This window comes from Dama dama, chromosome 23 (genome assembly GCF_033118175.1).
Source record: "Dama dama isolate Ldn47 chromosome 23, ASM3311817v1, whole genome shotgun sequence".
NCBI classification, from domain to species: domain Eukaryota; kingdom Metazoa; phylum Chordata; class Mammalia; order Artiodactyla; family Cervidae; genus Dama; species Dama dama.
Genome location: NC_083703.1, coordinates 72,581,293 through 72,607,139, shown reverse-complemented (window position 1 = coordinate 72,607,139; position 25,847 = coordinate 72,581,293). Strand labels below are relative to the sequence as shown.

At 43.3% G+C, this 25,847-nt stretch overlaps 1 protein-coding gene and 1 long non-coding RNA gene across 2 annotated transcripts in view; one reads left to right on the top strand and one right to left on the bottom strand.

Annotated features, from left to right (window-relative positions):
• The window catches only part of LOC133045138 (uncharacterized), a 29,806-nt gene extending 3,963 nt beyond the window's left edge, over nt 1–25,843 (top strand). The window contains exons 2-3 of the long non-coding RNA XR_009690134.1: nt 17,413–17,508; nt 17,628–25,843. This is a non-coding gene — a long non-coding RNA (uncharacterized LOC133045138). The remainder of the gene's footprint in view (nt 1–17,412; nt 17,509–17,627) is intronic.
• The window catches only part of HNF4A (hepatocyte nuclear factor 4 alpha), a 64,748-nt gene that overhangs the window by 38,531 nt on the left and 370 nt on the right, over nt 1–25,847 (bottom strand). The window lies entirely within an intron of this gene.

Below are 25,847 nucleotides of genomic sequence, written 5' to 3'. Positions count from 1 at the left end.
TGCTTTAAAAAAAAAGTAAATTTCTTTTTTAATTGGTACTACATTCACATGACTCAAAAATCAAAACAAAATAAAAGGTGCAGGGACTTCTCTGGTGGTACAGTGGCTAAGACACCTCGCTCCCAAAGCAGAGGGTCCAGGTTCAATCCTTAGTGGGAGAACTAGACTCCCACATGCTGCAACTAAGATCCAGTGCAGCCAGATAAATAAATAAATACATAATTTTATTTAAAGGTGCACTTGAGGAAACTAGAGTCCACCCCTGCCTCCTGTCCACCGGTCCACGGCGCTCTTTACCAGCAGCTAACATATAAGATCATATGACATCACCTTCCACCTCTTAAACTGTTCTGCATCTCACTTTGTTCATTTACCAGTATAACCTGGAGATTTTCCCATAGCAAATGAGAACGAGCTTTGAGGACAGAAGGGTTGTTGCCCCCTTTCACAGGTGAGGAAACTGAGGCTCACAATGCTGAGTCAAGAGCATTTGACCTATGGCTACTTGGCTCTAGAGTCAGTGTTTGTTTTCCTGCCCCAGTGTGGCCTTCCAGGAAGCCTGGCCCAGACAGCTTTGGAGCCAGGCCTAAATTTCTCCAACCCAGGCCTGGCAAGAGGAGATGGGATAAGGACGGGTTCTCACGGCCCCCCACCTTGTCCAGGTCCTGAAGTCACAGAGCGGCTGGAGTGTGGAACAAAAAATGTCCAAGGTCATTCAGATAGTGACCCAGTGCGCAGATGTCCCCTGCATGGGACAGTTAGGGCCTGGTGGCCGTGCCCTCCAGTGGAGTGGAGCCTGCCAGGGACATTCTGGCAACCTCAGACTGTGCAGGTGGTGGGGGAGGCAGGAGGAGGGGGGCAGGTGGGGAGGGAAGGGAAGCCTGGCTGATGGGACAGGCCCAGGGGAGAGGAGGCTGAGGGGATGTCATGCCTAGAGGTCAGGAAGGAGGATCTGGGATTCATGGTAGAGGGGGCAATGACATTTGAACCAAATGTTTTCTGCTCAGGCAACCCCAGGGCTCCCTCTGGATTCCTGACCTGCTTCAGTTCACTGACTGCCTGACTTTGGACAAGTTACTTTCCTATTCTGTGCCTCAGTTTCCCTAAGGCAAAATGAAGATTAGGAAGCTGGTCTTCAGGTAGCCTTAAAACACCCCTAAAAGGCTCTGTGAGGTGGACTTCCTTTAGTGATCCAGTGGCTAAGACTCTGGGCTTCCACTGCAGGAGCTGTGGGTTCAATCCCTGGTTGGAGAGGTTCCATATACCTCAAGGTGCAGCCAAAAAATAAAATGAAAAATGAAAAATAATGACTGTAAACTGCAGAGTATTAAAAAAAAAAAAAAAAAAAACTCTGTGAGGCTCCCCTTGCCTTGTTAAGGGAATCTGAATCTTGCCTTGATCAGAATAGGGTCTGCCTGTCAAGGCCCCGGGCCTTCCTGGGTTGGGGGCTGAGGTGACAGCATCTCTACCCTGCTCCAAAATCTATACTCCTCCCCTTGGCCCTGTGTCTGTCTCCCACCACCTCAGCCTCCTCTGCAGGTAGATGTGGAGTCAGGATCATACCTGAGGGGTCCCGGGGGAAGCCCTGGCCCCAGTCTGACATCCTCCTCCTGGTGTTATGGGGTCGCGCACAGCAGGCAACCTCTTCATCCTTAAGGGAGCTCCCGCAGCCACTCTGGCACTCAAGACCCTGTGAGGGCCGCCAGGCAGAGTTAATCTCTTAATACTGGTCACAATGAGATTTCAGGGATGGATGGAGGCAGTCTCCATGGAAACTGCAGACCAGCCTGGGACCCATGCAAGGAATTAGCCAAGGGCTCAGTAAGGGATTCCTAGAGACTCAACCCAAACAGAAACGGGAGACACCACGGCCTGAACGCCCCTGTCCCGCTCCATACACCTCGCTGTACTGTCTCAGCGCTCTCCGGTTACACTGGACGGAGCCACCTTCACAGGGAGAGCCCTGTCACCTTTCTGGGCCTCAGCTTCTTCATTCTCCAATTGGACTTATAATCCTTAACCCTGAACCTTTTCTAGAAGAGTCAGGCTTCAGAATCTGCCAGAGCTGAGCTTGAAGCTAGGCCTTTCCCACTCAGACTACAAACCCAGACCAGGCATTTCCCCTCTCCTAGCCTCAGTTTCCTCATCTACATAATGGGTACAATCACTGTGGTACCTGACTGGTGGGTACTGATGCTCAGTGACTGAGTCTCCTTCTTACCTCTTTCTGACTGCTCCTTCCACACTGCACTTCTGCCCTCCACACCAGCCAATGCAGCTTTCGGAACCCCATAGCCCCTGACTTATCTCTGGCCTTTGCACACATCACACCTTCCGCCTGGAGCAGCTGTCACACCACTCTCTTCACCTCCTCACCCTCCAAGTCCCACCTAGGTCATCTTCCTCCAGGCAGTCCTGCTGGCTTAGACAAGTCAGGGCTCCCCTTGGTGCTCCCACAGCCCCTATTACTTTATATCATCACAGCTCAATCACATGGTGGTTACTGTTTATTTGTCTGCCTCCTCCACTGGACTATGTCTCATTTTCCCTTATAAGTCCCAGAACCCAGCTGGCAGTTAATGTAATGGGTTGGATGAATAGATGAGTGAATGAAGAAATTTGCCCATCCAATCATTTGACATTTATTCAGCACATTCTACGTGCACTATCGTGGGTGCTAGAGGTGACACGGGGAACAGTTAAGATCCCTCCCAGACACGGCTGCTGAATTAACAAATAAAAACACAGGAGGCCCAATTAAATTTGAATTTCAGATAAACAGTGAATAACTCCTTTAGTACAAGTATGTACCAACTAACACAGGGGACATATATATATATATATATATATATATATATTTTCATACTTTAAAACTTCAGTTGTTTTATCCTCCATTTCAAACATAACTGTGCATTCTACATTGGATCTGACCACCTTATTTTCTCCCTCACGGAACTTACATCCTGGTGGGGAGGTGCGGTGGAGACAGAAGGAAGTAAATAAAAAAGAGAATTTCAAACATGAGTTAAGTGCGGTGAAGACAATCAAACAGCACAGTGTGGATAGCACCTGGGGATGGTAGGACCCTTCTGTGTCCTGGGTGATCGCCAAGCTAGTGACCTTGACCTTCAAGGGACAATTCTAAGCTCCAGTGACAGGCTACCTAGGAAAAGCCCTCTGAGGGTCATAAAGGGAGTGGAGGCTGTTAAACTTGAGAGAAGGGCTCTGAGGCGAGCTAACAGCGCAGCCGAGGCTCACCTGACAGACTCAATTTTGCAATTTGGATCTGGGCCCTCACAAACCTTCGCGAACCCGAAGCCCTACCCCCTCGGCCAGTCAAAGTCCTCTGCGGGGCTGAGAGACGGGAAGGGGCCAAAGGGCCGTACAGAGAAGCGTGGCCACCTGGGCCGGAGCGGGGAGCCCTGACGCCATCCTCCCACCTCCGTCCCCCGATGGCCCTTGGGGCGCAGGGTAGAACCTGCGCGGCGCTGAGCCCGGGGTCTTCCAGGAGGAAGCCGCCTAGACGTTCCGCAGCGCCGCGCTTGGCGTGTCCCGGGCTCCCCCTAGTGGCCAACGCAGGAACTAGCTGACAGAAACTTCAAAAAACGCACGGGCTTCACCAATCACAGCCGACGTCGTACTACAATCCCACCAATCACAGGCCCAGATGGACTACGACTCGCCGAACTCGGCGAAAGACAGTTGGACACAATTCTCTGAGGTTCTATTTACGAGGCAGGCAAACTTTCCTCCAGTCACACACCGGCACGTGGTCACTGCACCAATCAGAACGCAGTATTTAAAAACTGGTTCCCTAAGGCCGGTTTCGCGCTCCCATTACACCATTCGCCTAATTTGTATTCCCAATATCCGGTCCCAACAGGCAAGCGTCTTTAATGAGGGTCCTAGACTTTGTGGAGGCTCTATGTGGAAGGTCATATTTGCTTTCAGGGTCATTTCTTTATCTTAATATTTAATGATAATATATCATTAAGTATCCTCCCCCATTATAAAAATTAATGTGTGGAGAGTGAGAAAAGCTTGACCTTTGGAGTTAAATACACCTGAATTGGATGTTTCCTAGCTTTGTGAAGTAGGTCAATTCACTTTCCCTTCCTTAATCTTTAAAAAATAACAATAATAATACCTTCGTTAATTGTCATTGTCCACCACTCCCCATATCTCAATTATTCAAGTCAAAATCCTCCCATCCCTACATCAACTCATCAGAAAATCCAGTTCTTGCCACCTCCAATGGTTTCTCAAATTTTTATCGTCTTCTCATCTCCACCAGTCAACCTTGTCCCCACAACAGTCACCTGGAAAGTGTGGAAGGGAGGGAGCTCCCTTAGCAACAAGCAGCATGACAAAGCTCTGGTGGTTTTACTTGGCTGCAGCAGCCCAAACCTCTAACCCGGTCTCATGTGCCATTCGTGAATCTATAGTGCTCTGGTGAAATGAGCTAAGAAGCCCTCTATATACACCGACCATACACAAACGATTGTGTTTGACTTCAATTTTAATAGAAACACATTTTCCTAAGATGGGACAGGGTGAGAAAACCAATAATTGACGATCCAAAGGAGTTCTGGATTGTGACTTCCCTGTGGTTCAGTGGTTAAGACTCTGCACTTCAAAAAAAAAAAAGACTCTGCACTTCCACTGCAGGGAGGCGCGTTGGATCCCTGGTGTGGGAACTAAGATCCTCAAGTGAAGGCTGGGTGGTGCAGTCAACACCCCACTCCCCCAAACAAAAAGGAAACAAACAAAACCAAAAAAGTTCTGGGCTGACTGTTGGGGAAGAGGAGGGGGCAGTGTATCAGAGTGGTCAAGGCTACTGCTTTTGAAATATTAATGGTTCTGTTTTCATAACTGTTCTACCCTGTGAAAATAAGTTCTTCAAACCTTATTTGTTTCATCTGTGAAAAAGGAATCAATAAGAGGACCTCTTCATAGATGGCTTTGTGGAATAAATGCGATAAACCACATAAACCCAGTACATGGTTGCCCACCACGTTACTGTGTTATTTACTGAAGACAAAGTACTTTCCTTTGGAAAAGGATGCTCACTGTTCTTAGAGCTCCACAGGACAAGTTAGGACCAAAAGATGGATCATACAGGAAGGAAGATTTGTGGTTAAAATGAAGAACATTTTTCTACTGGATACAATGGCACCACCTGGGGAAAAGTTGCTTCATTAAGTAGTGAGTGATCTGTCACTAGAAGTGACAAACCCAAGCTAAATGACCGTCAGGGAGGATGGTGAGAGGATTCTTCCAACGGATCAAAGGTTGACTCCAAGTAGCATTTCCCAGGTGCAAAAGCCTTAAACTGTGATCAAAACCAAATTCATGTTGGAAAAACTGGATATTCACATGTGAAAAAAATGAATCTGGACCCTTAGTTTACATATATAAAAGAATTAACACAAAATGGGTTAAAGACTTAAGTGTAAGAGTCAAAATGATAAAACTTTTAGAAGAAAACAGGAAGAAATATTCATGATGCTGGATTTAGCAATTATTTCTTGGAGATAACACCAAAAGCACAGGTAACAAAAGAAAAAATAGATAAACTGGACTGCATTGAAATGAAGAATTTTGTGTGCCAAAGGACATTATTAAGAAAGTGAAAAGACAACCCATGAAATGAGAGAAAATATTTGTAAATCCTGTCTGATAAGTGGTTATTATTCAGAATATATAAAGAATTCCTATAGTGCAACAACAAAACTTGATTTTAAAATAGGCAAAGGATTTAAATAGACATTATTCCAAAAAAGATATACGAATGACCAAGAAGCATATGAAAATATGCTCAACATCACTAATCATTGCTTGCTTGCTTGTTCAGTTGTGTCCAACTCTTTGTGACCCCATGGACTGCAGCCCACCAGGCTTCTCTGTCCATGGGATTATCCAGGCAAGAATACTGGAGTGGGTGGCCACAATGTCCTCCAGGGGATCTTCCCAGTTCAGGGACTGAGCCCTCATCTGCATCTCCTGCATTGTAGAATTCTTTACCTGCTGAGTCATCTGTGAATTCTAATTATTAGTGAAATGCAAATCAAAACTAGAATAAGATACCACTTCACACCTATTAGGATGGATGTGAGAAAAAAAAAAAAGATAATAAGCATTGGTAAGGATGTGGAGAAATTGGAACACTTTCTCACTGCTGGTGAGAAAATAAAATAATGCAGCCACTAAAGAAAGCACTATAACAGTTCCTTTAAAAAGTAAAAATAGAATTACCATATGATCCAGCAATACAACTCTGGGTATATACCCAAAATAGTTGAAAGCAAAGCCTGGATGACATATTTTTACACCATTTCACAGCAACACTATTCACAATAGGCTTCTCTGGTGGCTCAAATGATAAAGAATCTGCCTGCAGTGCAAAAGACCTAGGTTCAATCCCTGCATTGGGAAGATCTCCTGGGAAAGGCGATGGCAACCCACTCCAGTATTCTTGCCTGGAGAATTCTATGGACAAAGGAGCCTGGAAAGTACAGTCCATGGGGTTGCAAAGAGTTGGACACAACTGAGAAACGAACACACACACACACACACACACACACAGAGGCAGAAGCAACACAAGTGTCGATGAAAACCAGAATTTATATATATGATGGAATATTATTCAGCCTTAAAGATGAAGGAAGTTCTGATAAATGCTACAACATGGATGAACCCTGAGAACTCTTCATAAAGTGAAGTAAGCCAGTCACAAAAAGACAAATGCTGCATTACTCCATTTATAAGGGTACTTTGAGTAGTCAAATTCATAGAGTAGAAGAGCAGTTGCTAGGAGTTGGGGGAGGAAAGTCAGATCAGTTCAGTTCAGTCACTCAGTGTGTCTGACTCTTTGCAAACCCATGGACTGCAGCACACCAGGCCTCCCTGTCCATTACCAACTCCCGGAGCTTGCTCAAACTCATGTCCATTGCGTCGGTGATGCCATCCAACCATCTCATCCTTGTCCCCTTCTCCTCCCGCCTTCAATCTTTCCCAGCATCAGGGTCTTTTCCAATGAGTCGGTTCTTCACATCAGGTGGCCCAAGTATTGGAGCTTCAGCTTCAGCATCAGTCCTTCCAGTGAATATTCAGGACTGCTTTCCTTTAGGATTGATTGGTTGGATCTTGCAGTCCCATGAACTGTAATCTGCCAGGCTCCTCTGTCCATAGGATTCTCCAGGCAAGAATACTGGAGTGGGTTGCCACTTCCTTCTCCAGGGGAACCTCCCAACCCAGGAATTGAACCCAGGTCTCCCATATTGCAGGCAGATGCTTTACCAGCTGAGCTATGCGGGAAGCCACCTGGGAGGGGGCTATGGAGAGTTATTATCTAATGGAGACAGGTTAAAAAATTCAAGAGATGGATGGTGGTAAAGGTTGTATAACAATGTGAATGTACTTGGTGCCTCAGAATTGTACATTTAAAAATGGCCAAAATAGCAAATTTTATGTAGTAAATATTTTACCCCAATTTTTAAAAATTTCATCAATGTATAAAATATATGTATTTCATCCTGACAAATTTAGGTTTAATTTCAGGAATGCAAAAATGGCTTAACATTAAAATATTAATAAATCGACAGACTAAAAGAGAAAAAAAAAGTGATTATCTTAGTAGATACCGAAAAGCAATTAAGACAATTCAACATTGTGATTAAAAAACAAGCAAAATGTCTAGCTTATTTAGAACAAACTTTAAAAAAAACCAGTAAAACTTACCTACCAAAACCCTAAAGCAGATATACTTAAAAGGGGCAAAGTATCCCTTATAAATGTCAAGAATAAAACAAGGTTGTCCACTGTGGCAGAGGCTTCAAGTTAACTGTCCTGTGTTACATTGTCTCCTTGTCTTCCTTTGTAACATAACCTTCAATTTTCATTTGAATGTAGGGATGCCCCCTCAAAAAAACTTATCTCAAACTTTCCTTAAAGCTAGGGGAGATTATGTGAATATGTTCTGGCTGATGAAGTATAATCAGAAATGTAATGTGGGAACTTCCAGGAAAGTTGTGGGGAAAAGAGGCATGTGAAACATGCCTTTATTCCTTTTCCTTCTCTGTCTCTTGCTCCATCTTTCTGCCTGTAACATGGCTGTGTGGCTGGATCTCTGGCAGCCATTCTGTACCATGAGGATGAAGACCTCATGAGGATGGAAGGAACACGGGTTCCTGAGGACTGCTGTGGGGAAGAGCCACCATACTAACATTAAACTGCCTACCCCTGGACTTTCATAACCTGAAGAATAATCTTCTACTGCTATTTTGTGGCTCAGCTACTCATAGACAAAGTAAACCCTATTTGAAATACTCTATTTCTAGTTGATATTTTACTAGAAGTCCAAGAGATGCAATAAGCAGAAATTAAAACATCTACTAAGAGAATTTAATACAATTGCTGGATACATTTTCAGTATGTCAAAAGCAGTTGGTTTAAAAAAACAAAAAGCAGTTGGTTTGTATACACTAATATCAACAAGAAGATTCCATTTTTAAAAGTATTTATGATAGCAAGAGCAATAGGATTAATCTAACAAAAGATCTTTATGTATTAAAATTATTGAACTTTATTTAAAAAAAAATAAAAACACTTATATACATGTATCATGGTCCGAAGGATTTTAAAAAATTAGTAAAGGGAAACCTCATTAAAATGAAGTCAGAAGGCCAGAAGGGGGAGCTCTCATGTACATACTCTCATGCTGCAGATCCCAAGAGGAAGAGATATACCTTACATTTCTGGAAGGAAGTGACACTCACTACTTTACTACAGGAGGAAGAAAGCTTTTCTCCTTGCCTGGCAACAGTGTAGCCAATGAGAAACTGTCACAACTCAGCCAATGGAAAGCCACTATACTTCCAATTTCCACTTTCCTCTAAGGGACTATTTAGAACAGCCCATTCCAACTTCCCCTTCTTCTCTATAGAAGACTTTCTTCTCTGCTTTATCAGACTTCCATGTGATTTGCCATAGTTGCATGTCTCAATTGCACTTCTATGCCGCTCCCAAAGAAACCCATCTTGCTGGTAAAAATAACTGACTAGTTTTATAGGTTAATAGCTTCATTATGCAGAGATGTCGATTCTTCCCAAATTAATCAATAAGTTCAATGTAATTTCAGTTAGAAGGCCAAAAGGACAAAGACCTTTAGCACTGTACTTGGAAAATTGCAAACTCTCAAAATATAGTAGTTGCCTTTATTGAAATCCAGTGGAGACAAATAAGCCATTGGTCTCCAAACTTTGTTCTGTCCTGTCCAGTCTCATCTTAAAATTTATATTAATGAGCGAAGAGAATAGACAAGATCATTTTTTAAAAAACAATTATAATATGAGGAGAGCATGCTCTACGTAGGGGTCCACAACCTCCAGACCAAAGACCAGTACCTCCTGTCAGATCAACAGTGGCATTAGATTAGAAATAAAATTCATGATAAATGTATTGCGCTTGAATCATCCTGAAACCAGCCCCCCACCCCAAGTCCATGAAACTGGTCACTAATGCCAAAAAGGTTGGGAACTGCTGCTACATAAAGCCAGAGCTTCACTGTCCAATATGATAACCACTAGCCACATGCGGCCACTGAACATTTGAAATCTGGTTAGTTCAAATTGAGATGTGCTGTACGTGTAAAATACGGGTTGTATTTGGAAGACCTAGTACATGAAAGAAGAAAAATACCTCATTAGTTATTTTTGATTGATTAGATAACTGAAATAATATTTCAGCTATACTGGAGTGAATAAAATATTATTAAATAATTTTAACTATTTCTTTTTTCAACTTTTAATAAAAATCAAGTGTTTTGTTTTAGTATGATTGTAGTTAACGTATCTTTTTTTTCCTCATTGTTTGAAAGTGACTACTAGAGATAAGTGGAACAGTATAGAGAGCCTAGAAATGGAGCTATGTGTGTTCAAAAATGAAAGACAAAAACAGTGGCATTGTATTACCAACAAGGACCTGCTGTATAGCACAGGTAACTCTGCTCAATATTCTGCAATAACCTAAATGGGAAAAGAATTTGAAAAAGAATAGATACATACTTTGTACGGCAGAAACCAGCACAACATTGTAAAGCAATCATCCTCCAATTAAAAAATAAATTTAAAAAAGATACACGATGTATAACTGACTCACTTTGCTATACATCTGAAAGTAATACACATTGATAATCAGCTACACTCCACTATAAAATAAAAAAGTTTTAATGTAAAAAAATTAATACTTAAAAAAGCACTGGCATTGCAGAGCAGTCAAGAAAGGGTGTTCAAGTCAATAAATGGTCTGAACCAACTGGTTATCCATATGAAGAAAAATATAATGGCATCTCTATTTCATATATCTCACAAAATCAATTCCTAAGGAATAAAGACCTACGTATAAGAAATGAATTTAAAAATTATAGAAAACATATAGCAGAATATCTTAATGATCTCAAGGCAGTGCAAAAACACAAAACAGCACACAGCATAAAGGAAAAGATTAGTAAATGTACTGACTTTATTTATAATTTAACCAAAATTAACTACAACTGTAAACTTCTGTACAACAAAGATACTCTAAAGAGAGTGAAAAGATGAGCGATAGACAGATTAAAGGTAGTTTCCACTAATACAACTGGAAAGAGCATTTGTATCAAGAATTCATAATCCCTTAAAATAGTTAAGGTAGGTAATGCAATAGGAAAATGGGCAAGGGGTAGAAACAGGCACATTCAAATGGCAGAAGGAACTTTTCCCTCTCCAGCTATATGGGAAATGCAAATTCTCATTTTCTATCCATCATCTTTCAGAGTCAAGTGCAGATGAAGATGCAAAGCGACTAAAACTCCTAGCTGCTAAAGACCCAAAGTGGTAGTTGGTGGGCAAGACTGACCAGTTTATCAACATCTCATCAAAGTAAAGATGCTCATTGCCTGAAATCAAGAAATTCCACTCCTACACATGATCCTAGAGAAAATTTCACCCACAGATATAAGGATGTCCTTTGTAGCACTGCTTAAAATAGTGAAAAACTGGAAACAACTCCATCATCCAAAACTGGAATAAATATACTTTGGGATGTTCATTCACAGCATTTTCAGTGAGTGCTCTAGTGTTGCTTGTAGATGTATGGGAAGATCCAGAAATAAAAGGAAGTTGATGAAGGATACATACAACATTTGAATAACTTTTCCAGATAGGCAAAATAATGCCAAATATATATACATGGCATTATTATATATATTAATATTATATATATTATATATATATACTATACTATATATATACAATATATATTATATATATACTAAATATATATAAATATATAAAACATATTATATATATATATATATAGTATTGTAGCCATGTGAGAGTTGGACTGTGAAGAAAGCCGAGCACCAAAGAATTGATGCTTTTGAACTGTGGTGTTGGAGAAGACTCTTGAGAGTCCCTTTGACTGCAAGGAGATCCAATCAGACCATCCTAAAGCAGATCAGTCCTGGGTGTTCATTGGAAAGACTGATGTTGAAGCTTCAACTCCAATACTTTGGCCACCTGATGTGAAGAGTTGACTCACTAGAGAAGACCTTGATGCTGGGAGGGATTGGGGGCAGGAGGAGAAGGGGACGACAGAAGATGAGATGGCTGGATGGCATCACCGACTCGATGGACATGTGTTTGAGTAAACTCCGGGAGTTTGTGATGGACAGGGAGGCCTGGCGTGCTCCAATTCATGGGGTCGCAAAGAATCGGACACGACTGAGTGACTGAACTGAGAGTAAAAGTATTAAAACTTGTCTATGGTACTTCCCTGGTAGGCCAGTGGTTAAGACTCTGTGCTCCCAATACAGGAGCATGGGTTTGATCCCTTGCCAGGGAACTAAAGAAAGATCCCCTGTGTGCCAAGCAGTGTGGCCAAAGTAGAAAAAGAAAAAAGAAAAATCATGCCTAGCAATGATGCACAGCAAAAGTTGACAGGGGTCAACTCTGTCAACAAGCAAGGGCTCAGAGAGGCATACAGGTGGCAGGGGCAGGGGGGTTCATATCATTAAAACAACGAAAAAATGAATCTCATTAAAATATGGTCATGTGTGTAGGATTTGACAAAGCTGAGTGATGGGTACATCCATGTTCACAGTATTATTCTATTTTTTTGCAATATTAGGAAATATTACAAATTTTTTTAAAGGAGAAAGGTAGTGAAAAAAATTAACGATCTTTCAAGGGAATTCCCTGGCAGTCAAGTGGTCAGGATGCTGCGTTCCCATTATAGGGGATGTGGGTTCAATCCCTGGTTAGGGAACTAAGATCCCATATGCCATGGGGCACAGCCAAAAAAAAAAATTAACTGTCTTTCTATATAGCAGAAACAATCAGTAATGTACTTGTTAAAATCATAATATTTAAAATATCAATATATTTTTTCTTAAATCTAGGAATGTATTAAGCTATAAAATGTCTCTGTGGTGGGACAGAGAGCTTTCTAAGTGTTGATGTTTCCGAGGGGACTCTGTGATGAATTAATGTGAACACATTGAAGGCTTCTCTTGGAATGCCCAAGGCATTCATTGTCTTGTGTTAAGGGCTCTGAGAGGTTCTCTGATACTGAAATTTATACAGCTTTCTGAGCCAGCCCTGGTGGTTCAGACAGTAAAGAATCTGCCTGCAATGCAGGAGGCCCAGGTTCGATCCCTGGGCTGGGGAGATCCCCTGAAGAAGGGAATAGCTGCCCACTCCAGTATTCTTGCTTGGGAAATCTCATGGGCAGAGGAAGCTGGCGGGCTACAGTTCGTGGGGGTCGCAAAGAGTTGGACATGGTTGAGCGACTAACACTTATGAGCTGGTATTTTTTCAAACATCTTAGGATAGAATCCTCCCAGTCTGAGCGGTTTCGCCTTGGGAAAGGCTGACCTAGTTACCTCCCAGTTTCCTTCCAATCCTCAGAATCACTGTTCTAGTGTTGGCTCTGCCACTGACTTGCCAAATCACCTTCTGTCTTGGGGCCTCAGTTTACTAAAATAGTAAAGGGTGTATGAAGTTTAGACTCTAAGATTCTCTTCCTTGTTCCCAGCTCTACAACCCCACACTGGAGCCCAGGCTTAGAATGACATTTCCACTCAATTTTATTCCTTTTTGCCCAGTTAACTTTTTATGATTTAACTGAAGCAAGTTCATGGTAGAAGAATTACAAAAATGCATAGAAGTGAAATAAAAAGGAATTAAATCTGCTCCACATACCAACATAGGCCCTTTTGCAAAAGGTATGATGATCGCTAGCATTTATGGAATGTTTGTCCAAAGCATTGTGCTAGAATAGAACTGATCTTATCCTCATTTTATAGATGGGGAGACTGAGGGTCAGAGTGTAAAGTCACGTGTCCAATGTCACACAGCTTACAGAGCTCTCACCCAAGTCTTCCTAAGTCTGCAGCACAAATTCTCAGCTACTATCAAATAAGACCTCCACATTGGAAGGGGGTCTTCATCACTATGAGATTCCTTTTCCTCCCGGCCCCCTAAGTCCTTCCAAATTCTCTCATCTCAGAGAAGTCCTGGGAGGATATTATCTCCTCCAAACACAAAATCAGAGCTTTCCCTGTAGAAGGCCCTGTGTCCCTCCCCCGTATTCACTCCACCTTATCTCTAGAAAAACTATGAATTGCTGTAGAGAAGGGGAAAAAAATAATCCTCTCTCCCCCACAATCCTACCCCCCAAATCACAGGATTTGGAGGTAAATTCACAGGCTGGAGAGAGAAGAATGGGTGTGTAATTAAGTTTCAAATTGACTATTGTTTTATGTGAAAGTCTGCTGAAAAGAACACAATGGCTGCCCATGGGGGCTGGGAGATGAGATTTCCCAAGTGTAGAATTCTAGAAGACAAGTTTTGAATTCTAGAGCCCCCCACCCCACCCCCGACAGGCAAGCAACAAGGGTGAGGACACCAGAGAAAACTGGGAACTGGGGAGAAGACCCAGCCAGGGATGGCTGGCTTGAACAGGTCTATTCAGAATGGGAAACGGAGGCAGGATGAGTTAGCTGCTGTATTAATGGAAACTGAGGGGCTAGAGCTGCAGCGTCCAACAGAAATGGAATGTGGCCCACAAATTACAAATTATAATTATATATAATTGCATATATACTATAATTATAATTACAAATGATACGCAGTTTACAACGTTCTAGTAGTCCCATTAAAAAATAGTAAATAAAAAAATAATAAAATTTAAAAAATGGTAAATAAAACAAAAAAGGTAAATCTATGAAACAGGAAATTGCGCTCACAAATACTGAGTTGCCCCTTAGTCGTAGCAATCAGGGGGTCCCAAACTCAAGTATCCTAAATGTCCAGTAGAGACATTGGAGCAGATAGAGAATAAGCAAATTTCACACTTTCCTATAAGAAAACACAGCAAATATAATGGCTCACGTTTATTAATATAATTTTAATGTAGAGACGCTAAGGAATGGTGGGGACTGCGGCAAACTAGTGGAAGCCTAAATTAGCTCCAGTGGACTTTTTGTCTCATGGTTATGGGGGTTCAGTGTTGCTAGAGCTTCCAAGTTTTTGAAAGAGGCTGGGAGTTGGGGTTTTTAAAGGTTAGCAGCAAAAACTGAAGTTTTATATAAACACAAAACAAAACTGGGTGGTCTGGATCTCAATCTCTGATCTCCTTTAAACTTTTGGCCACGTTTTACAGAGGAGGAAACTGAGGTTCAGAGGGGTTACAGTAGAGACAAAGAACTGGTCCTTTGGGTCATTCCTGCTACTTCTGCTAATAACCAGCATTGGTTTTTCACTCTTCCTATTGAGAATTTGCTGGGTGCCAGGTTCCGGGCTGACCATCGATACTGTGAAGGAGGTACTGTTTAAGACACCAGATTTAGAGAAGGAAACCAAGGTTCAGAAAGGTGGAGTAGATCACCCAAGATGCCAATGTCAGGCTTGCACCTGGAGGTAGGTTTTTTTTTTGGGGGGGGTAGGTTTAATGACAAGACTCTCACTGTGAACCTCAGAGACCGAGGAGACTTGGTGGTTTTCACCCGGGGCTACTTTGAAGGACCAGGGGATGTGGGGCGGGCAGCATCCTGCAGCCCCACATTTTAAACCGAGGGCCTCCTTTGTGTGATTCCTGCAAACTGGCTTCCAGTAAGATTTTGCTTAAAGAAAGAATGCCGCTGCCTTTTTTTTCCCCTGAAGCTTGAAAACCACCGACCAGCCTCCAGTCTCTTAATTACAGGAGAGGAAACCGAGGCCCAGAGGTGGCAAGTGTCTGAGGTCCTTCTGCAAATCAGGACCAGAGCCGCGACCAGAACTGGGTTCCGGTGGCCAGGCCCTGCCCGGGAAACTGCCCAGAGGGTGTGCCAGGGCCTCGCTCCCACTTCTCCCGGCTCTGCCCCGGGAAGGGCCAGCTGCTGTGTGTCCCACCGCCTCCTCTGACTTTCCTCGTGCCTGTTTGGGTAACTTTTTGACCTGTTCCTTCACACCAGCTCTCTCTGAGGCGTGGCTGCCTCTATTGCTTGTCCCAGGGAATCCTGGGGCCTTGGCTGTGTGACGGCCCTGGCTGGGCCGGTCTGGTGGCAGACAGTTGTCAAACAGGCGGCTGTCTGGGCGGAGGGGGGACTGTTTACCCAGGGCCGGCCCAGGCAGGGGCTTGCAGCTTCCTGGCCCATCCGGCCCCTCAGCACACTGACTCAGCTGTCCCCTTCTGACTCTGTTCATTCCACAAATATTTATGGAGCGCCTACTGTGTGCCAAGCGCTGTTCTACATGCTGAGGACGTCGCAAGGCAGCCAGATTCCCTGTCCTAATGGAACTTCCATTGTAGTGGAGGAGACAGATGATAAACAGAGTGGTGAATCCACAATTCCAGGGCTGTCGAGGATAACAAGATTGATAATGATGACGGCAGGAGGGGCCGTCTGAGGTGGGGTGGTCAAGGAAGGCCACTCTGAGTAGGGGACATTGAGCTAAGAACCACACTAGGGGAGTTCCCTGGCCATCCAGTGGTTAAGGATCCACCTTCCAATGTAGGGGACATGGGTTCGATCCTTGGTTGGGAAACTTAAGGTTCCACATGCCTCAGGGCAACTAAGCCCGTGCACCATCATAAGAGAAGCCCTCGCGGGCTGTAGCTAGAGAAAGTCCAAGTGTCACAACAAAGATCTTGCCCAGTGGGGGGAAAAGAAAAGAAAAACAAGAAGACATCAATTTTGGGAAGATCTGGAGAAAGGGTGCTCCTGGGAGTTGTTGGTGTCGTCGTGTAGTTACCAAGTCCTGTCTTTGTGACCCCGTGGACTGTAGCCCACCAGACTCCTCTGTCCGTGGGATTTCTCAGGCAAGAATACTGGAGTGGGTTGCCATTCCCTTCTCCAGGGAACCTTCCCGACCTGGGGATGGAACCCATGACTCCTGTTTGGCAGATGGATTCTTTGCCACTGAGCCACCTGGGAAGCCCTGGCAGAAGGAGCAGCAAGTGCAAAGGCCCTGGGGCAGGAATGTGCTTGGTGTGATTGGAGGATCCTAGGAGGGCCCAAGGGGGCTGAAGTGGAGTGAGCAAAAGGGAGAAAGACAGGGGAGGCCAACAGAAGGGCATGTGGCTTCTAGGGGGCCCTTGAGGTGAGAAAAAAGTACTCAGCTTTTTAGCATGACACAGAACAATTAGACAGTGTTCAGCAGAGATTTTAAACGCAACTGGATCCTGAACTTCTAACTTTAACTCTGCCTTTTCCTTCTGTGACTTTCTGTCCCAGGACTCTTGTTTTAAAGTACAGTTGAAAAAAAAAAAAATAAAGTACAGTTGAGGATGTTTGAAAGTGTTTAATTATTCTCTTTTCCTCTTTAATTTAAAAATTGTTCTGGGACTTCCCTGGCAGTCCAGTGGTTAAGATTCCACACTCCTACTGCAGGTGGCATGGGTTTGAACCCTTGTTGGGGAACGAAGATCTCACATGCAGCATGGCCCAGCCAAAAAAAAAATTTTTTTTAATTAAATTAAATTTTAAAATAGTTTCAAAACATTTATTAGCATAGTTATAGGTACACAATTGAAAAAGTCAAATACTTCTAAAAAGTATTTGATATAAATACTAGTAGTTACCCACCCACTCTTTCCTGAACCTGATTCCCACAGCTCAAGGGCAACCACTTGCAACTACCGGGTTGGCCAAAAAGTTCAGATTTTCCTGTAAGATGTTATGGAAAAACCTGAAGGAATTTTTTTGGCCAACACAATATCTTAGCTCGGTTTTCCCTGCTCCTGGTGTTTTCCTTTGTATTTCTAAATATCGTGGCTATACTTCTTGATTTTTCACTCCCAGATGTTGTGGGTTAATTTGCTAATAGGAAAGATGCTATAAACTATTTCCCAGTTTGGAGGTAAGTTAATATGCATTGTTTCATTTGCCAGGCCTGGAGTGCTGCAGTCCATGGGGTTGCAGAGTTGGACACGACTTGATAACTGAACAACTACTGCCTATTATTACTACTGCTCACAGCTGACGGAGTCCGTATATGTTCCATGCAATATATGCAATATCTCAATCTTTATAGTAGCACTGAAAGGTAGGTGTTGGCCAACTTAATAATGTTACTAACACTGAAATCCACTGGACTTGGTTGCAGTTTGCAGAAGACCCTTGGACCCATCCCCTGATCTACAGAGCTGCCCTGAGAGGTAAGCAGAAACAGCATTACTAATCCTATTTTTCAGAGGAGGACCTGGAGGCCAGAATGACAAAGGAAATTCTACCTATCACAGTAAGATAGTTAAAATAAAATCCATCTTCCAAACAAGGAAGGAACCTGCGTCCCTATATGAAAAAGATAAATTCTTCTGACATTTTGGTTTTGTTTATCATACCAGCTCGTGTTGTCCTTACTAATGTAATGCCTGGGTTTGAATCCTAGCTCTGCCTCTGGTAGTCTGGGGGGGGTAGGTTATTTAATTTCTTTGAGCCTTGGTTACCTCTTCTGAGCAATGGGTATGATGACAGTACCTACTCAGTGGGCAGTTGTAAGGATTAAGGGAAGTAATTTTTATGAAGTGTTTAAAACAGTGCCTCGTTCATCCTATGTGCTATATGTGAGATAAAATAATCAACAAAGCCCTACTAGATAGCACAGGGAATTCTACTCAATACTCTATAATATCCTATAATATATATGTATATACATATAACTGAATCTCTTTGTGCTACACCTGAAACTAACACAACATTGTAAGTCAACTATACTCCAGTATAAAATAAAAATTTAAAAAAGAAAGAGAAAAAATAAACCAGAGCTAGAGAATGACTAGACCAAGACCCATATCCAAGCCTTCTGATACCAAGTTCAGTATTTGACCCCAAAGCCCCAAACATTTTCATTCCTTTTATGATTTTTATTATATCTGCCCATCACGTCTATTTCACTTATCTATAATTATTTACTTGATAGTTTTCTTTCTTTTGAAGATGTACATTAATCTTTTAAATAATATTTTATAGTAGTGCTTTAGTATGCTAGTTATACATGTTTCTAACATGCGGTAAAAATAATAAGATTTAAAAGTGTTTGCCCATGTACTACCCAAAATCAGCCCTTGTTCCCTGTGGGGACACTTAAGGAAAAAATATGCTATTTTTAGATCTATAAAGAACATTTGAGAACATTCTGTCCAGTGGCTTTAAACCCTTTTGACCATGACTCTTAGTAAGTAACACATTTTACATCACATACTTTATATACAGTGGCAATAAAGGTGGTAGTCAAAACACAGACTCTGGAGTCTGCCTGCCTGGGCTGGAACCTCAATCAACGTCACCTCTTAAGGCATCTGTCACTTTCGCCGAGTGACTCAACCTCTCTGTGCCTCCATTTACTCATCTATAAAAGGAGAAGGACAATAAAAGCCCCTCCCTCACAGAGTTATTGTGAAGATAAGGCATTAATATGTGGAAAGCCCTAGTATGTGATCTATGAATGGTTGGTGTTATCACGATCACACACGCATATCCAGAAGCATGTAGAAAAGAACAAAAGTTTCACACACACAAAATCTCCTATACATGAGATGCACTAGGCCGTTTTTCTATTCTACTTCATTTTAAAAAAAAAGTCATGCTTTTTAAATTTCATTAACCTATTTGTGATTTATTATTCATGCTCTTTGCTGGGTGAACAATATACTTCAATAAACATATTTTTCAACAGTACATTTTTACTCAGAGAAAAAGTAAGAAATGAAAATGAAAGAAGTCAGTTAATCATGTGAACATCAGAGGTCCGAAATTACTGTATCCTGCACAGTGAGGGTATATGAACAGATTCGGTGTCCCTGACAGCATAGATACTGCTGGTCTTTATTTCTTTTTTTAAAAAATTAGAAAACATTTTTCTTAATTTTTTACAGTTTAATATTGAAATAATCAATTCTAATAAACATGAAATATTAGATACGTAAAATTTATCTTATAGAGATACTTTAGGATTTTTTAAATCACAGAACAAAAAGGTTTTGTATGATTTTATTTATTTATTTTTTGGTTTTGTATGATTTTAAAGGGCATATTTTATATTCAAATTCCAAAAATGGTCTGAACATTTCTTTCTAAACTACGAATAGATTTGTTCTGCTCATCCGTAATGTCTAATAAAGACTATTGGATTGTACTCTAGGAATTATATATGTGGAGCTTCCCAAGTGGCGCAGTGGTAAAGAATCTGCCTGCCAATGCAGGAGACATGAAAGACGGGTTTGATCCCTGGGTGGGGAAGATGCCCTGGAGGAGAGAATGCTACCCACTCCAGTATTCTTGCCTAGAGAGTTCCATGGACAGAGGGGCCTGGCAAGCTACCGTCCACAGAGTCACTAAGAGTCGGACATGACTGAGCATGCATTCCCCAGTCTTTTTAGGAACAAGAAAAATCATTTGTGAAACAATCAGAAAAATCCCAAGATACTGTGAATAAAGGGTGGAATTAGCTGCAGTCAAATGTTAGGTAAAATAAGTGCTGTGTATGGCCAGGCTCTGGGTCTGTGCCTCTGCTGTCCCCTTCCCTCTCTCCTCCCGGCTGACTCCTGCTGAACCTTCAGGTTTCAGCTTAGATCTCAGTTCCCTCCTCCACGGTCAAGAGGCGCCTGACCCCTTCCCCTCTTCCTAAGCCCCTTGTGCTCCCATGGTGCCCTATTCACCCCTGTTATGGCACTCTGTTTTTGATTGCTGCTGGATCATCTGTTTACCACCACCACCCCCCAAACTGGACACTCCCCAAGATCTGAAGCCACACTTTATAGTCTCCTACATTACCTCAGTGCTTAGCAGAATGCCTTGCATACCATAAGCCCGAGGAGTCATTTGTTGAAAGAATGAATGAGTGAGCAGGAGCCTTCTGGATGGAGACAGAATGCTCTCTGAGTATCCATATCCTCTCTTTATAAAAAGGGACAAAACAAAGCCATGGTTTCCAAACTCTAGCTGACCCAACAGCCAAAATCACTTAAGGCACTTAACAAAAATTTAAAGGTTCTTGGAACTCTTTCCAGGAGATTCTGGTTTACCAGGCTGAAATGGAGCCCCAAGGTGTCAGCTTAAGAAATTTTTCCAGGGGCTTCCCTGGTGATCCAGTGGTTAGGGCTCCATACTTCCACTGCAGGGGGCATGGGTTCAATCCCTGGTCAGGGAACTAAGATCCCTCTGGCCACACTGCACAGCAAAGAAAAAGAAAAGAAAGTTTCCCATAAGCAGCAAGATTTGTAAACCATTGAACCAGAGGGGCTGAAATCAAATTGAGGTGGGACAGGAAGATAACATGGGGAGAAAAACAGGAAGGGAGGGGAGACTATATTTAGGGAATGAAGGGTGGAAACAGCCATGTTTGGTATCAGATATAGTCCTGTAGCCAACCAGCATCTGGGGTTCTACCCAACTTTGGGCTCATTAACCATTCAGGGAGACAAAGCATTTTATAGTTTATGATACCTTTTCTTCTTCATGAGCTCATGGAGTCTTCACAACAACCAAAGTTCACTTGGTTGATGAAGAAATTGATGATCAGAGAGCTGGGCAAAGTGTCTGGCATCACACAGCTTTAAGTGGGAGATTCACTTAATCAAATGTTATCTCCTCTGACAACAGCCTCTAATCTGGCCTGAGACTGATGCATTAGTCAAAGGAACTAGGCCTACTGCCCCGAAGGAGGATTATTGACCAGTGGCCAGTCACTGTTGGTCTCTTTACTTGCAGATACTGCTACCCCAACACAGCCCACCTCATCCATCTATATATCCATCTATCTTTTCATCTACCCACTCACCCATCACCTCCTTCATCCATCCATCCATCCATGTACCTTTCTAGTTATTTATTCATCTATTTACCACATCCATCCACATATCTCTCCATTCTTTCCATTCATCCACCATCCACCATACCCATTTACCCATCCATCACATCTATTCATTATTCCATCCATCCACCTACCCACCTGCCCATATTCCCTGTTATTTATTCATTTGTCCCATTCATTCATCTGTCTATCCATATTATGCCCATCCATCCGTCCATCCATCCGTCCATTCGCTAGCCTATCACATTGGTTCATCAAAGCATCTACCTATCTACCTATCCAGGTATCCATTTATTCATTTATCTATTCATACATCCACTTTCTCATTTATTTATTCATTAAGTAAACATCTATCATAATCTACATGGGGCCCCGGTCCTGTGCTAACCGGGGGTATAACAAGAAGATCAGACAAATACAGACCTGGCCCTCAAGGAGATTTGAGATGCTTACAAGAATGACAAAGTCCCAAAGGGCCAAAATAAATCATTAAGGGAAGCTTGCTGAAAGCAAAACAAGGGTAGGAAAATAATGAAGCCAGGAGTGAGGTTAGCACAGAGACATAGCATCTTATCCTCACAGTTGCTAAGGGCAGCCCCAAATTTGGCGCTGAGCTAGATGCTGATACCCAAAACAAATACTACCACACAAGTCACAGTACATTCATCTCTGGCAGATCCGAATCAGCTGCTATTCCTGCTTCCTTGTAACAGTGGTGTTACATGTGCCCAGGACACATTTGGAAATGGCAGGAGACATTTTTGGTTGGCACAACTGACAGGCAGCATGCTCCTAGCATCTAGTGAGTTGAAGCCAGGAAAGCAGCTAAACATCCTACAGTGCACACGTCTCTTTACAACAAAGAATTATCCAAGCCAAAATATCTGTAGTGTCGAAGCTGAGAAACCCATTACAAGGGAACTCCAATTTGGTTTGCAGCAGCATTGTGTCAGACCCCAAGAAAAAACCACCCTTGGTCTAAGCCTGTGCTGGCTTTCCCATTTCTTTCCACTAGACACTTCCCAACTTTCTTTGAACTAAGGAAGTCTGCTGGGAGATTTTCGGGAAATTTTTGCTTTGGGGGAAAATCAGGCTTCGAGAAAAACCCCTTCCAGCTTCAGACAGACCCCTTTCAGCTCAAGTGCAGACATGATCCCTGATGCTGTGACAGCCACCTTAGGTCTATAATGGGACAAACCAAGAAGCAAAAGCCAACAGTGAGGAAGGCAGGGAAGAGGGAAGGGAGGAGCGTGGACCTGGTTGACATTGCTGACCATTGTCCTAGGGCTATTTCTTAGATTTTCCATCAGTTCATTCATCCAACAAATGATTACTTGTGCATGCGTGCGTCACTTCAGTCGTGTCTGGCTCTTTGTGACCCCATGGACTGTATCCTGCCAGGCTCCTCTGTCCATGGGATTCTCCAGGCAAGAATACTGGAGTGGGTTGCCATGCCCTTCTCCGGGGATCTTCCTGACCCAGGAATTGAACCCGCGTCTCCTGAGGCTCCTGCATTGCAGGCAGATTCTTAAACGCTGAGCCATCGAGGAAGCCCAATTGATTACCTACTGAGCACTTATTCTGTGCCAGTCACCATGTGAGACAGGCAAGGATGAACGAAGCACTGAGGTCCGTGGCCTCATGGGGTTTATAGTCGAGTGGGGGAGACAGACGCCATGGTGCACACAGTGACTTGATCAGTGATGAGAACTACAGAATAGAATCCAGTGTGCCGCGGATGCATTTTAAGGCCAGGGGAGGGTCAAGTTCGCTTAGGACCACCACACCAAAGACAGTTCAAGAAAGACTCTCCTACTGGGACTTCCCTGGTGGTCCAATGGTTAAGAATTCGCCTGCCAATGCAGGGGACATGGGTTCAATCCTTGGTCCAGGAAGATTCCACATACCTCGGAGTAACTAAGCCACAATGACTGAAGCCTGTGTTCCACAAGAGAAGCCACCTCAATGAGAAGATCGCACATTGCAACGAAGAGTAGCCCCTGCTTGCTGCAACTAGAGAAAGCCCACACACAGCAAAGAAGACCCAGCATAGCCAAAAATTAATAAAGAAAATTGGGGGAGGGGGAAACCTATCCTACTAAGGTTCAAAAATGTGAGACAGCATTTGGGATTGATTTCATGCTTATTCTGGGTCAGGTGCTATTCTAAGCACTTGTAGATTCATTCATTCCTGTGATCCTAACCACAGCCTTGCCCTCCATCACCTCTCCCAAAGTTCTGCTGTGAACAATGTTGCTTACTCAGCAACTTACCTTTGTGATTGCAACCTTTAGAGACTATTATTATCCCCAATGGAGACTTTCAAAAGAAAGGATTTTATTCAAAGTACTTTTTTGTCTTTAAAATCAGTAAGTGCATCTTTCCCAGAGCCTCACAGCAGACTGCCCACATTTAGTTTACAAAAGAAATGTCTGAGACTCAGAAAAAGGTAGGTTACACAGCTTGGGGGGGATGGGGGGGGGGGTGTGGAGGCAGATCCAGAATCTAACCCAGATTTATCTAAAAAGCCAGATCTTTTGGTCAATGTCACACATACACACACAAATACACACATCAGCAAATGCCCAATCTTTTGCAGGACAGCAGTATTCTCTTGTTGATGCCTGCTGCAAACCTGGGCATGGGAGCCCTCCTTTCTCTGCCCAGCTATACCTGTGGCTGAGCTAAGAGGGTTCAGGACAGATGGACGATGTCAGGTCTGGAGTCAGATGATTTTTTAAAAACAATTCTAAACATTAGTTTTCACTTCTATCCTTAGAGATAATAGTGTTATTTATCTGAGACAAGTGTTTTGAGAATTAAGTGCAGTAATAGGAGTAGAACATCCATCCATCCATCCATCCATCCATCCATCCATCCATCCATCCTTGTCTGACCATTTGGGAGACTAGGAGTCTTCCTCCAGCCACAGGATCAGCCAAGTCTCACAATTGTGTTTTAACCTTGAATGAAGCCCCTCAGGCATGCCCAGCCCTTTAGCTGTGCAATCTCTTCTGGCCACCACCTCCTGTGTGATAGGTCCTGTTCTCTCCTTTTTACAGATGAGGAAATAGATTGAAAGATGGGAAGTCACTTGCCCAAGGTCACACAGCCCTGCGGGATAGGTCCCCAGGTGGTTTTTTTGGTTCCTCAGCCTCAGCTATTTCCACTGCATCTCAGACTGCTGCTGGATGATGGGTCAAAGGGCTAAGATTCCCTTGGACCAGGCAAGAGAACAGTCCCTGATTCCTTGGTCATCTTCTCTCAGCTCATGATGATATCAAGTAACACTAACTGTCCTTAGAATGTACGAGGAGACGAGGGCTTAGCGGGAGGGCTCACACCCTCGCCTTCCTTTAGACCTGCAGGAAGTCCCTAAAACACCCTCTGTCCACTTCAGCGAGAAGGCAGCCAAGGCCCAGAGATGATGAGCAATTTGTATAAAGTCACGGAACAAGAGCCAAGATCTACTGGATTTTCAGAGGCCAAGCTCTGCACGTGCGTGTGATTGAATCAGGTTGTAAAATTCACCTACTTTTTGAAAATCCAAAATGTGCAAAAAAAGTGAAAACAAACGTTTACCTGAACTTCCTTCCTCCGAAAAACAACGCTCTGTTACAGGTTTCTTTGTATCCTTCCGCTAATTTTCTACACAAACACAAACGTGTGGGTACATACATATGCGTATATCTGTTCTGTTATCAGAAATGTCATATGCTATAGTCTCTTCAGCTTACTTTTTTTTTTTTTCACATAATGCACTTGAAGGTCCTTCCCTATTTGTACACAAATCTGGATATTTTTTTTTTCTTCAGCAACGGGATAATATTTCATCCTAAAGAGGCATCAAGTTTTATTTACCCATCCGCTACTGCCGGACATTTGAGGTTACCTCCGATTTTGGAGTTACACGCCGAACATCAAAGCCCCCTGCCCTTCACCGTCAGCGGACACACTCTCCCCTCATCCCGCATCTAAGTCACACACTTACAGCAAAGATGATTTCCGTTTTCCACTGCCCCGCCCTGTGCGTTGCTTTCTATGGCTTTCCCTTGCAGAATGATCCAGAGCTGATGGCCCTCGGGGCCAGCCAACACTCCCCTTGGGTCGCATCCCACCTAGATCCGAAGCCAGCTCGGAGGCCGAGGCCCCGCAAGCCTCTCTGCGGGCTTCAAAGCGGGGACAATGCTTTAGCCCCACGTTTAGTGGAATTTCAGAAATACTCCCGGATGCATCCCTAGGAAGGCAGTCTCTCTGGGCGGGCTAAGTGAGCCGAGCCCCTTCCCCGGGGCTCCCGCGGCCCCTCCGAGCGCTTCCCACACATGGATACGCCAGGCCTCGGTTTAGGAGCTTAGTCAAGAGGTCACTCGCCTCCCAGGGGCCATTCTGGAGAAGCCCTTTAGGGTCTTGGGGGCTAGGAAACACACAGAGGGCCATCCCATGCTCCCCCAAACTTAACGGTGGTCCCACCACGCCCAGTCTTCCCCTAAGCCCCAGCTACAGACCCCACTC